Genomic DNA, 12,696 nt, shown 5'->3' with positions numbered 1-12,696 from the left:
AACTTTTATATTTTATTAAATTAAAAGTTTTAACATGTTTTTTTAAGTTACAGAGTCGTTTAGATAATCACGTAGTTATTCATAACAAGATCGGGGTTATTAATTGAAGGACCAATTCATATAAATGATTTATTTATTAAATATTTAAAACCATACAAAAGTAAAGCAATATACTTTATTTTAAATTCTTGAGTAAATTACAACTTTGTCCTTGGTATCTCAAATTATGGAATGAGTCATTTCCAAAAATGACCTTCACTTGTTACCCTTTATTTGAATTTTATCCATGCTTTTATTCCTTTACACTAACAAGTAACTACTGCCGAGCTTTTTAGTTAAATCACCTTAAAAGAAAGGACCAACTCCTCTAGGTATTTGACCAATTCCATAATTTGGGATAATCATAAGAACAAAAATTGTGATTTAGTCTAAATTCTCATATACCTATATGTTTCATTTTCATATTAAATTTTAAATCGTTCAGTTTCTAGTATGGTTCGACCAACCCTATCATTAAACCAGTTAGATGGCTGATTCAACTATTTTTAAAAACATTGCTCGCCTACTCTTCCCCGGTTCCCTGAAAATCAAGATACTTCTTAATCCAACCGTTGTCAATCTATACGTCTCCACTTCGAATCGCCTATGTCCATCATGTAACCCATCGCTAATGACATCAAAGTCATGCACCGACATTCTTTGTGTAAGGATTAAACAAAAGGAAAGGAAATTATCGGATTTGTCTTGGTTGTGAGTAGAATTCCTCACCACAAATCATCCATGTACTTTATCTTTAACATGTATTTATACCCGTACGTTACAGTGTGTGGTAGCCATTGTTCATTTTACGTGTTTTGTGGTAGTTTTGTGCATTTGGATATGCATAAGTTAGCCTAAAAAATGCAGGTATAATATATCTATCATGTTTTAGGCTCTAACAAATCAAATTTTCATATATAAAGAAGTATTCCAACCTAGGACATTGGTCACATTTTGACAATATCAGTTCTCATGTCAATTTTGAAATTCGTAGGAAATAGAGAAGTGCATAAATAATTAGTGAAGAGTTAGCGTATATATGCGACATATTAATAATATGACATGTTTACCTTGAATTTGAGAATGCCCTCAACACACTGGACAATGAGTATTTCAAATAGGCTTTGACCCGAATTAATTTTAAGAAGTTGTGTTTACAAAAACATTTAAAATTTGTTTTAAGTCATCTTACTTCAACAATAGTCAACCCAATTATTCTCTTAAAACTCAATATAGAAAACGCTAAACAAAAAATTCCGTCAAAAACATTATTTGAACAAAATCTATAAGAGAGAAAGTAAAATCCAGGAAGATGACTCATGGATTCCGGTAGGTGGGCAACACAAAGAAGAGAAAACGTGTGTAAACTCAAAAGTATTAGCTACTTGTACAACTTGCAACTTAATTTAAACATTAATGAATAGTGTTTTATGTGAGTGACAAATGACTGCTTTATATATATGCTTGATTTACATATATCTTCGATACAAACAAACAGGAGTGAGTAGATGTATATGCTTGCAAACGTAATCAATCAACAATCACAAACTCTATTTTTATCCTAAGAAAGCTTAATCAAAGCCTAATCGAGCAATAATAAACTTCTTTATAACTTGCAAGCCACAAATAATATCCGTAAACGACGTCGTAACAATGACCACCACACAGTATATCCACAAGTAGCATACGCCACAACCCAATCCATCCCTCCCGCCATGAACACACTCTCATCTTCTTCATATTCATCTTCATTTCAAAACCCTAATTTTCACCATTATTTCTTCTTCTTCACATTCAAACCTCACTCTCGCGCCATCCTACCGTTCTCTTTCCGTACATCCTTCCAAAGCCTCAACCACCATTTCCAATCCCCAAAACCACGTTATTCGGTAGGAAGCGAGTCTCAGTCTCAGGTTTCAGACACCGAAGAAGATGAAGATGATGAAGAAGAAGCAGCGGAAGAGTACGCAGTGGATGCGGAGTTTGAAGAAGATGATGATGAAATTGAAGACGATGACGTCGAGAATGTTGTTGTGGAGAACAAGTCTCGGTTTGAAGAGTTTAAGTGGCAACGAATTGAGAGGATTCGGAATGACGTCAGAGAGTACGGTGACGGGATACTGGATGTTGATGAGCTTTCGTCGGTTTATAACTTCAGAATTGATAAATTTCAGGTCCTATTTTCAGTTTTATGATAATTGTTAGTTTAAGTGAACCGTTCAGTGGTAATAAACGAGCGAATATGAACACGTGTTTCGGTCGCTCTTTTATGTTCGATTTCCTTCTTTTATTTATGTTCGTTCTTGTACGTTTACATATTAATAGAAAGTAATTTAATCTTATTTGTATTTTACAAATTATATCACTCTAATATGTTTTATATTTGTTCATTTAAGCGTGTTCGTTTTTGTTCATTTATGTTCGTTTATCTTACCTCAATTATATTACTGAACTGTTCGTTTAGATTTTTTAATGAACGAGCCCAAACATGTTCCGTTTTTTAAACAAGCAAACATAAACACAAATATTTGTTCGATTAGGTGTTCGTGTTCGTTTGAAGTTAAATGAATGAACATGAACATGCATTTGTTCGTGTTCATTTACAGGCCTAATTTTGCCCTAAAAGTCAGCTTTCTAGCAACCTGCAATTGCTGATCTTCATATATGATTCCAACATTAAGTATAAAGCCTGATAATGTTGACTTTGACTTTGACTTTGTACAGAGGTTAGCAATTCAAGCTTTTCTAAGAGGCTCTTCAGTTGTAGTTTCTGCACCTACAAGTGCAGGTAAAACTTTGATTGCAGAAGCTGCAGCTGTTGCTACAGTAGCTAGAGGGAAAAGAATATTCTACACTACTCCTCTAAAGGCACTATCGAATCAGAAGTTTCGCGAGTTTTGGTAAATATTATATTAGAAATTAGCATAACTTAATCTTAATGTGAATTTGATTATTATTCAACAATCAACACATTTGGTTCTTGGTTTTACAGTGATGCATTTGGTGAAGATAATGTTGGTCTTCTTACTGGAGATTCTGCCATTAACAGGGATGCACTGGTTCTAATTATGACCACTGAGATCCTTAGAAACATGTTGTATCAGAGGTGTGTATTGTGTACTGTGTAAGTTCATGTTTCTATGCATATTACATTCATTGCACGTCTTTTTGAATGCAGTGTTGGAATTATGTCATCAGAAAGTGGACTTTTCAATGTTGATGTGATTGTTTTGGATGAAGTGCATTATCTTAGTGACATATCTCGGGGTACAGTTTGGGAAGAGATAGTGCGTTTTTTCCTTGACCTAAGTTTGTATAATATTTGACACATTGAGTGCTGTATAACACTCTTAACTGTGTGTAATTATACGTTTTTATAGGTTATTTATTGTCCAAAAGAAGTTCAACTTATATGCTTGTCAGCAACAGTAGCAAATCCAGATGAGTTATCTGGTTGGATTAATCAGGTATTTCTCTATTCACAATGCTAATTATATTTATTAAGAGTTATTATTAGGGTTAAGCTGTATTTAGCCCTAAAAATAGGTATCTCAAGGATTTCTGGTTTCTAGTATCTTTCCAGTTTCCTGTATATATTGAGCACCCCACTCCAATTCTAATTACAAGATTCAGTTAAAATATAGTCCCGCTTTATAGGTCTGTAAATTTTTAGAATGTTGGGAAGTTCGTTTATACTCGTTTATTTACTAAACGAATGAGCATGAGCCCACGCCTTGTTCATTCAGTCATGTTTGTTGGTTTACATTTGTTTTAAGTTCTTTCACTTATATATTCATTAGAAAAGTTGAAGGATCGCTACAATTTAGTCTGGTTTATGAAATTATAACATCACTGATTACGATTTAGTTTAGTTATTAGTTTTTTAGCCAAACAGAATGATGTTGACAACTCGAATATAATTTAATTGTTCGCTCAATTATGCGTGTTCATCTGTGTTCTCTTTTGAGTTCGTTTACTTTCATGAACTGTTTTTTATATTGTTAATGAGCAAACATAAACAACACGGGCATGCTCATTTCTTAAAGGAATGAACGCTAACAAAAGATTTTCGTTCGTTAAATTGTTCGTGCTTGATCATTTGTTTGGTTAAGTTAAACAAATGAACATAATGAGCATGCTTCGTTTCTGTTTGCTTGGTTCCTTACAGGCCTATCTTATACACCAATAGCATCCAACATTTGAAATCATGTTGAATTTTTGGATTTTTGTGTTCTAGATTCATGGTAAAACCGAGCTGGTAACATCAACAAAACGTCCAGTTCCTTTGAATTGGCACTTTTCTACCAAAACCGCTTTGCTTCCACTTCTCAATGAAACTGGAACGGGTATGAACCGGAAGCTATCAACCAATTATCTGCAACTTAATTCTTTGGGAACCAAGTCATATGAGGAAGAAAGACCTAGAAGAAGGAACTCAAGAAACTATGATTCTAATGCATCACCGTCTTCAAAGAATGACAAAAGCAACATTCGACGTTCACAGGTACAAACCATTTGCAATTTCAATATTTGACCAACATAGTTAGGCCTGTAAACAAATCAAATGTTTAGTAAACCATACATGAACCATTTGGCGGGAGGTTCGCTTATTAAATAAACAAACAAACCTGTACACATGTCTCGTTTGTTCGTTCATTTAAATTTGTTTATGCCCGCTGGTTTACGTTCATCATGTTTGTTAGTTTAGATCTGTTCCTTAAATTTTTTTAATACAATCATTAATATATTAATATTGATATATTTATATCAACATTCGCTGGAGGTTCGTTTACGTTTATTAATATATTCGTAAAATTTTTAGGACCATTCCAATGTAGTCAACTTTTAACAACATTTTTAGGGCCAACACATTGTTCACGCTTATAATTGGTTTTATCTCAGTGAACCGTTCGGCAAGAAGTTCATTTATATTGCTTTATTTAAAAAAACGAACTAACATGAACAAATTTTTGTTGATTTAATTAAATGAACGGACATTAACAAATGTCTCGTTTTTTCATTTATGTTTGTGAACGTTTGTCCATTTAAACTCGTTTACGTTCATTTAGTGTGTGTTTGTATAAGTTCGTTCAGCTGTGTTCGTTAATATATTCATTTTATTTTTAGGCCCATTACAACTTAGTCTAGTTTTAACTTTTAGTAACCTTTTAGGCTTAATGCATTGTTGTGCATTTTCACTTTAAATTGGTTTTAATTCAGTTATGTTCATTCATATATATTCAGTTATGTTCATTCATTTACATTCGTGAACCATTTGTTTATACTGTTAATGAACAAACATAAACAAACACGAACACAAACACGTTCATTTCTTACCGAATGAACACGGACAAGAAAAACACTTTTGTTTAATTGTTCGTGTTCGATTGTATATTCAGTTAATGCCAAACAAACGGACACGAATATTCTATTCGTTTACAATTCTTAACATAATCTTCCATTCCTTTATGATATCTTTTAGGTTCCTCAAGTTGTAGATACAATATGGCACCTTGAAACAAGGGATATGTTACCTGCAGTTTGGTTTATCTTTAGCCGAAAAGGGTGCGACGTGGCAGTTCAGTATCTAGAAGACTACAAACTTTTAGACGAGTGCGAAACAAGTGAAGTTGATCTTGCGTTAAAACGATTCCGACTCAAATATCCCGATGCGGTTAGAGAATCAGCTGTGAAAGGGATACTTAGAGGTGTTGCAGCTCACCATGCAGGTTGTTTACCTCTTTGGAAATCTTTTATAGAAGAATTGTTTCAAAAAGGACTCGTTAAAGTCGTTTTTGCTACCGAAACACTTGCTGCTGGGATCAACATGCCTGCACGAACGGCTGTGATTTCATCACTCAGTAAACGGAGTGAAAGTGGACGGATCCAGTTAACCACCAATGAGCTGCTTCAAATGGCGGGCCGGGCTGGACGAAGAGGGATTGATAAAACGGGCCATGCGGTTGTTGTTCAGACTCCTTATGAAGGTGCTGAAGAATGTTGTCGACTTCTTATAGCTGGGTTGCAACCACTTGTTTCACAGTTTACTGCTTCGTATGGAATGGTTCTCAATCTTCTTGCGGTAATATGCAAACGATTATCTTGTAAAAGATCGTATATTGTGTATTGTAATTATATGGTACATATTACAAAGATGGGGAAAGTTAACGTACAAATGAAATTAAGGTGCTAGTTGTGAGAATCAAGTAGAGTAATTATATATACAAGTAGAGTAATTATGTAATTACATCATAGAGTAATTATGTAATTACTCTATGATGTAATTACATAATTACTCTACTTGTATATATAATTACTCTACTTGATTCTCACAATTAGCACACAAATTTCATTTGTATTTGATCCAAACCCATATAACTCAATGTTACACTCTAATCCCTCTAATGTAATATATATTAACCTATGTCTAATATTGGGTTGTGTTTTATTTCAAACGGATCAAAGAAAGAAGTTAACTAAATGGTTCTGCTCAAATGGGTCGAAAGTAGCCCAAAGTCCATTTTCAGTTCATACAATCTAATAAGGGGGTGTTTGGGATTGCTTATTTTCACTAACTTATAACTTATTAACTTTTTAAAAAAGAATAAGGTGTTTGGGGTAGGGGTAAGGCTGTCTACATCTTACCCTCCTCAGACCCTACCATAGCTTGGCTATTGGTGGGATATACTGAGTACGATGATGATGATGATGATGATGTGTTTGGGATTGCTTTTGATGTGAGAGGGAAAAGTTAATAAGTTACAATTTTGTAACTTATTAACTTAATGAAAAGTTATAAGGAGGTAAAATAAACACCCCCTAAATTGTTTTAAGTGATCTATATTTTTGATAATAATAATAGTTTTTGTAATCATAGTTAACACATTGATCGTTTATTAAAAAAGAATTGACAAAGATCTGACTCATCCCATTGTAGGGGTGTTGAATAGTTGATCGGGCATGTTATTTGGGTTTCATGTAGTCTGGGTCAGGGTTTTCGGGTGTTTATGCATAATAATGTATCTGGCAACCAATCCATAATTCCGTAAGACAATCGGGTTTGTCGGGTTCTGCTTGTTGGTTATCGGGTTGGGTAGTTTTCGTTTGGACATATATGTTAATTTATAAAAAATGTTTACACACTACACTTGTGTTCTAAAAGATTCAAACCCTCATGCTATTTGGAAAGTTAATAAATTAATATAATTTAAGACAGGAACATAATCAAACTATTTGGGAAGTTAATGTGTATTCACGAACTCTTGATAAAAGACCAAATGTTGGACCAAGTAGTTCGAGGTAATTGGGTTTCAGGTTAATCAGTTTTGGTTATGTGGGTTTTTGGTGTTAAAGGTATAACCGATGCCCGACCTTAACAATCGGTTTAGTCGGTTTTTGGGTAAAGCGTTTGATTGGGTCGGGTTAATTGGGTACGTGTAGAATCGATGGAATGGTTCTATTCCGTTTCAACTCATATTAAAAGGTGACGCGTTTCAACCCAACATGTTTTGGCCTGTTACACGATCCCTTTGCCCTACCACCTGTAGTGACATAGCATAACTAATAATATGTCTTGGCAGGGTGCAAAAGTTACTCAGATACCAAATGAAGGAGACGGTACAGAAGTTTCTAGAACAGGACGGACTCTAGAAGAAGCAAGAAAGTTGGTTGAACAGAGTTTTGGAAATTATGTTGGGAGTAATGTTATGGTTGCTGCTCAAGATGAACTTAATAACATACAAAACGAGATTCAGATTTTGACTTCTGAAATTAGTGATGAAGCTATTGACAGGAAGAGCAAGACTATTTTATCAAAATCAGCATACAAAGAAATGGCAGATTTGCAGGAGGAACTCAGAGTATGTATTATCATAAAAAAGTGCCTTCTTTAATAATTATAGTAAACAATGTCACAATGATATTTATATTTTGTAGGCAGAAAAACGTGTTCGAACAGAGTTGCGTAGAAAAATGGAAATGGAAAGAATGTCTTCTTTGAGACCGTTGCTGCAGACATTGGAAAACGGGCATTTACCATTTTTGTGTTTGCAGTATCATGATAATGCTGGAACCAAACATTTGGTCCCTGCTGTTTATTTAGGTGAAGTTGATTCCATGCATGGTTCAAAACTTAAAAATATGGTATGTGTTTTTAATGCATTAAAATTTATTACTAAAAGTAAATTATAAATATCATATTACTTTGCTGCATACAGGTTGTTGAGAATGATTCTTTTGCTCTCAAAATGATACCGGGAGATGATGGTGACCTGGAACGTCAACTAACAATAAAACCGTGTTATTATGCGGCTCTTGGTTCAGATAACACATGGTATCTTTTCACAGAAAGGTGTATTAAGACGGTTTATCGAGTGGGTTTTCCTAATGTTGCTTTGAATAATGGTGATGCTTTGCCTCGTGAAATCATGACTGTTCATCTTGAAAAAATGGAGATGCAGTGGCAGAAGCTTAGTCAATCTGAACTTGGAGGTATTTGGTGTATGGAAGGGTCGTTAGAGACGTGGTCTTGGAGTTTAAACGTGCCTGTTTTAAGTAGTCTTCCTGAGGATAATGAGGTAATAACTAATAATCATTGTTTCTTGTTTCGTTTGTATTTTTTAAAGATTATGATACTTACCGTGAAGGCAAAAGAGATATCATTGATAATATCACATTTACCTATTTCATTAAAACACAATTGAGAATATGACTATTCTGCCCTTATTCTTCAATAAATATAAGATTTACCTATTTTATTAAAAAAATAAGGCATTTGTCTAATAATCACGTATAACTTTTTGCATGTGGTGTGAAATATTTTATATTCATCCTCTTCATATCTTTAACTAAATAATACACATATCATACTATCATGGAAAAAATGTTTTTTTTTCAATAATAAGTTTGAAATTGATATTTTTGATGCATCAGATAATAATCTGTTTCCTCTGATCATGAAATATATTAACCATTTGATAACCTGATTTTTTTAAAAATATAATAGACCCTTAGGTATGGAAGTGCAAATAAATAATTGGATTATAAATCAACTTTTGTATCGTATTATAAATGAATTATACCTTACATTTAAAAACTTTATAACTCGATTCCTTAATCTCAATGAATCTGTTTACATGGCTTAAACCATTTTGATTCAAATATTAAAGTAGAGTTAAAATTGAATATTTAAGAAGGGTAAAATAGTCATATACTATATATGTTACTAACTAGTATGAAAACGATTATCCAAACGGATTCTGTGGCCTGTAGATGATAAACAGATTACCTTTAATTACAAACATTAAAAACTGATTATTGCAACTTCAAATCCCTATGAAATCATTTGGATATTTGTGTTTTAACTACTAATAAATATATCTTTTTTGTTAATTAGGTTGTGCAATATTCGCAAGTATACTACGATGCAGTAGAAGCTTATAAGAATCAAAGAAATAAAGTTTCTCATTTAAAGAAAAAAATAGCTAAAACTGAAGGATTTAAAGAATACAAAAAAATAGTGGATGTTGCTAGATTCACTGAGGAAAAGATCCAACGGTTGAAAGCGAGATCAAATCGTTTAATAACTCGTTTACGGCAGATTGAACCATCTGGATGGAAGGAGTTTCTGCAGGTAATCTGATAAGTAACAATAACTTCGAATAATTCCCCGTGCGATGTGGCGGGAACTGGTCTGTATCGTTTCAGTTCGTTACAGTACCAGCACTCGCTATAGCAACCAAAAGCGAAAACCCAAAAAAATAAAATAAAATAAAGTAGTGATATGCCCAAAAGGATATCGACACGTGTTTTAAACTCGACCGAAATACATCGATCGAAAATATTTGGCCGGAATCAGTTCAATTCGTCATGGTACCGAGGCACTCGTATAGCTTACCATACCAAAAAAAATACTCTATTTTTAATACAACTCTGTTTTCAACAAAATTTTACCAGAATGTTGAGAAAAGAAAAAAAGAAAAAATTAAATGCAGTTGTGTATTCAGCTTTTTAAAAAAGTTATTAACGTACGTTAGAGAAAAATCAAATTGAATGATAAGTAAATGAATTAAAGGTGCATATTATTATAGTATAAGGGGTGAAAATGAAACTTTAAAAAACACTGTTCATACTGACATTTGAAGTTAATCTATATAGTAATTACTATAGTAATAATGATAAATACTTTCAACAGGTGAGCAATGTGATACATGAAATACGTGCTTTAGATATTAATACACATGTAATATTTCCTCTTGGTGAAACCGCTGCGGCTCTTCGAGGCGAAAACGAGCTTTGGATTGCAATGGTTCTTAGAAATAAAGTATTATTTAATCTTAAACCACCACAATTAGCTGCTGTGTGTGGAAGCATTGTTTCTGAAGGAATTAAAGTTAGACCTTCAAAAAATAACAGGTGTGTTATATTATATTTATCTTATTATAATGTTTAATGGTTTAATTGGTTTTTAACTGTTTAACATATAATTTCTTCTTGCAGTTATATTTATGAACCTTCTAGTACTGTTTTAGAAGTTATTAATTTTCTAGATGACCACAGAAGATCACTCTTGCAACTTCAAGAAAAGCATGACGTAAAGGTTAGTTCATCGGGTTAATTAATGGACCTAGGATTGTAAATGAACCAAACGTGAAGTTCGCTCATTTAGTTAACTTATGAACTTTTATTCGTTTAGTTAAATGAAGGAATGTGAACGCATGTCTCGTTTGTTCATTTATGCTTGTGAATAATCGTTTAATGAAATTCATTTATGTTTGTTTTTTATGTTTGCTAGTTTACGCTTTTTTAAGCTCGTTTATCTAATAAACGAACGAACATGAACAAATATTTTTGTTCATTTAGTAATTAGAACGGACATGAAAACGTTTCATTCGTTCATTTATGTTCATGACCGTGCGTTCAATAAAATTTGTTTATGTTTGTTAGTTTACGCTTGCTTAAGTTCGTTCGTTTATATATTCATTTAAGACTTGAAGTTTACGAGGTCTTTACAATTTACTGTAGTTTTATGAAATTAAAATATCAGTTGTTACAGTGTAGTCCAGTTTTATTAATTTTTTAGGCCCAACAGATTGATGTTTATGCTTACTTATAATTGGTGCTTGCTTGGTTATGTTCGTTTACATTCATGAGTCGTTCATTATACTACTAACGAACGAACATGAAAACGCTCATTTTCTTAACGAATGAACACGAAAAGAAAACCCTGTTCTTGCCATTATTTATACTCAATCGTTTGTTCGATAAAGTTAAAATGCCTCGCTCATGTTTGTTTTGGTCGTTTACAAGCCCTAAACGGGCCAAAACATATGATTATACAAACTTATATGATTACTAAAAGAAATAATATGAAAAACGATTTATGAGGTTTTAAATATTTATGCATATGAATGCAGATACCTTGCTGTTTAGATAGCCAATTTTCGGGTATGGTAGAAGCATGGGCATCTGGTCTGACGTGGCGGGAAATGATGGTGGATTGCGCAATGGACGAAGGAGATTTAGCGCGATTGTTACGCCGAACAATTGATGTGCTGGCACAGGTATATGTTTAAGGTTATGTTTTTCTTCTAGAAAGTAAAAACTTTTCAACATTTTTTTTTTGTGAATTTAGATTCCTAAGTTGCCTGATATTGACCCTCAATTACAAAGAAACGCGATAGCTGCATCTAGCGTGATGGATCGACCACCAATAAGTGAACTTGCAGGATGAAGTATGTAGGTCAGTCAATGTGAACTACCCTTTTACCCTTGAAATGTCGAAAGACTAAAATACCCCTTAAGGACGTGTTACGTCTTGTCGGTGAAATTTGAAGGGTAAAATCTTAGAATGGATATATTTCAACTGGATATACAATTACATCAATTTCATATATGGTGAAATCTCACTGGTAGGTGGCAATGTACTTTTACAAATTAATGCTTTGAAAGCTTGTACAATAGTGCTTCATGGGTTTGTAAATCACTGGTAGGGTTGTAATTTTTGATTTAGGAGATGTAAAGAATCGCTGATAATGAAGAGTGATTTTCACTCGCATCAGTTTGCTATTTGTTGTATATATAATCATTCCTAAATCCTAATATATGTGGCGGTTACAATTAAGGTTGGCAAACGGGGGCATGTTGGGTGTCGGGTCAAAATGTCTCATTTAAAAGAAAAAAGTATCACTGTGGTTTTAGTCAAAACCGGTGTGAACTACAATTAGCCTTGGTTGAACCAAGCCGGTTTAGGGGAAAGATATATCAAAATGGGTCAACCCGTTATTTTTTTTTATATCGGTGATCATGGTGGTGGTGGAGACCCTAGCTGAGTTGGTGGCAGCAAAACGGTGATAGTAGTGGTGTCGGAGTACGTGCTTTTATCATGATCGGTTTTATCATAATTTCTCGAACAAATTGCTAGTTATGGTTTCGACGAATGCGTGCTAAAGCAGTCGAGTTGGTCTGTCAGCTAGACCAGCAAAAATGGTTTGATTTGACTCGTCTAAACTAGTTTTTTTTTATTACGGCGACCATCTACAGTATGTGATAGCCATCTCCTGAGCCAACGATCACTAGGCATAAAAAATTGTGGTTATAAGGGTCTGTCAATCTGTCATCCTAACATTTACAAATATTATAAGGGTCGTCACCCTAAGA

General features: G+C 33.6%; 1 pseudogene across 1 annotated transcript; it reads left to right on the top strand.

The window, feature by feature from the left end:
• Window positions 1-1,351: 1,351 nt before the first annotated feature.
• LOC143567424 (DExH-box ATP-dependent RNA helicase DExH15 chloroplastic-like) lies at window positions 1,352-11,770 on the top strand (annotated as a pseudogene). The gene is made up of 16 exons (XR_013141412.1): window positions 1,352-1,368; window positions 1,708-2,213; window positions 2,764-2,939; window positions 3,032-3,145; window positions 3,218-3,326; window positions 3,420-3,506; window positions 4,277-4,543; window positions 5,522-6,121; window positions 7,620-7,898; window positions 7,975-8,181; window positions 8,256-8,615; window positions 9,434-9,670; window positions 10,232-10,452; window positions 10,537-10,636; window positions 11,454-11,600; window positions 11,672-11,770. The product of XR_013141412.1 is annotated as a DExH-box ATP-dependent RNA helicase DExH15 chloroplastic-like (transcript).
• The last annotated feature ends 926 nt before the right edge of the window (window positions 11,771-12,696 follow it).

This window comes from Bidens hawaiensis, unplaced genomic scaffold, assembly GCF_021521415.1.
Source record: "Bidens hawaiensis isolate Kalapana, Puna unplaced genomic scaffold, B.hawaiensis_p1.1 tig00023403_1, whole genome shotgun sequence".
NCBI lineage: Eukaryota > Viridiplantae > Streptophyta > Magnoliopsida > Asterales > Asteraceae > Bidens > Bidens hawaiensis.
This window is presented reverse-complemented; position numbering and strand designations above follow the sequence as displayed.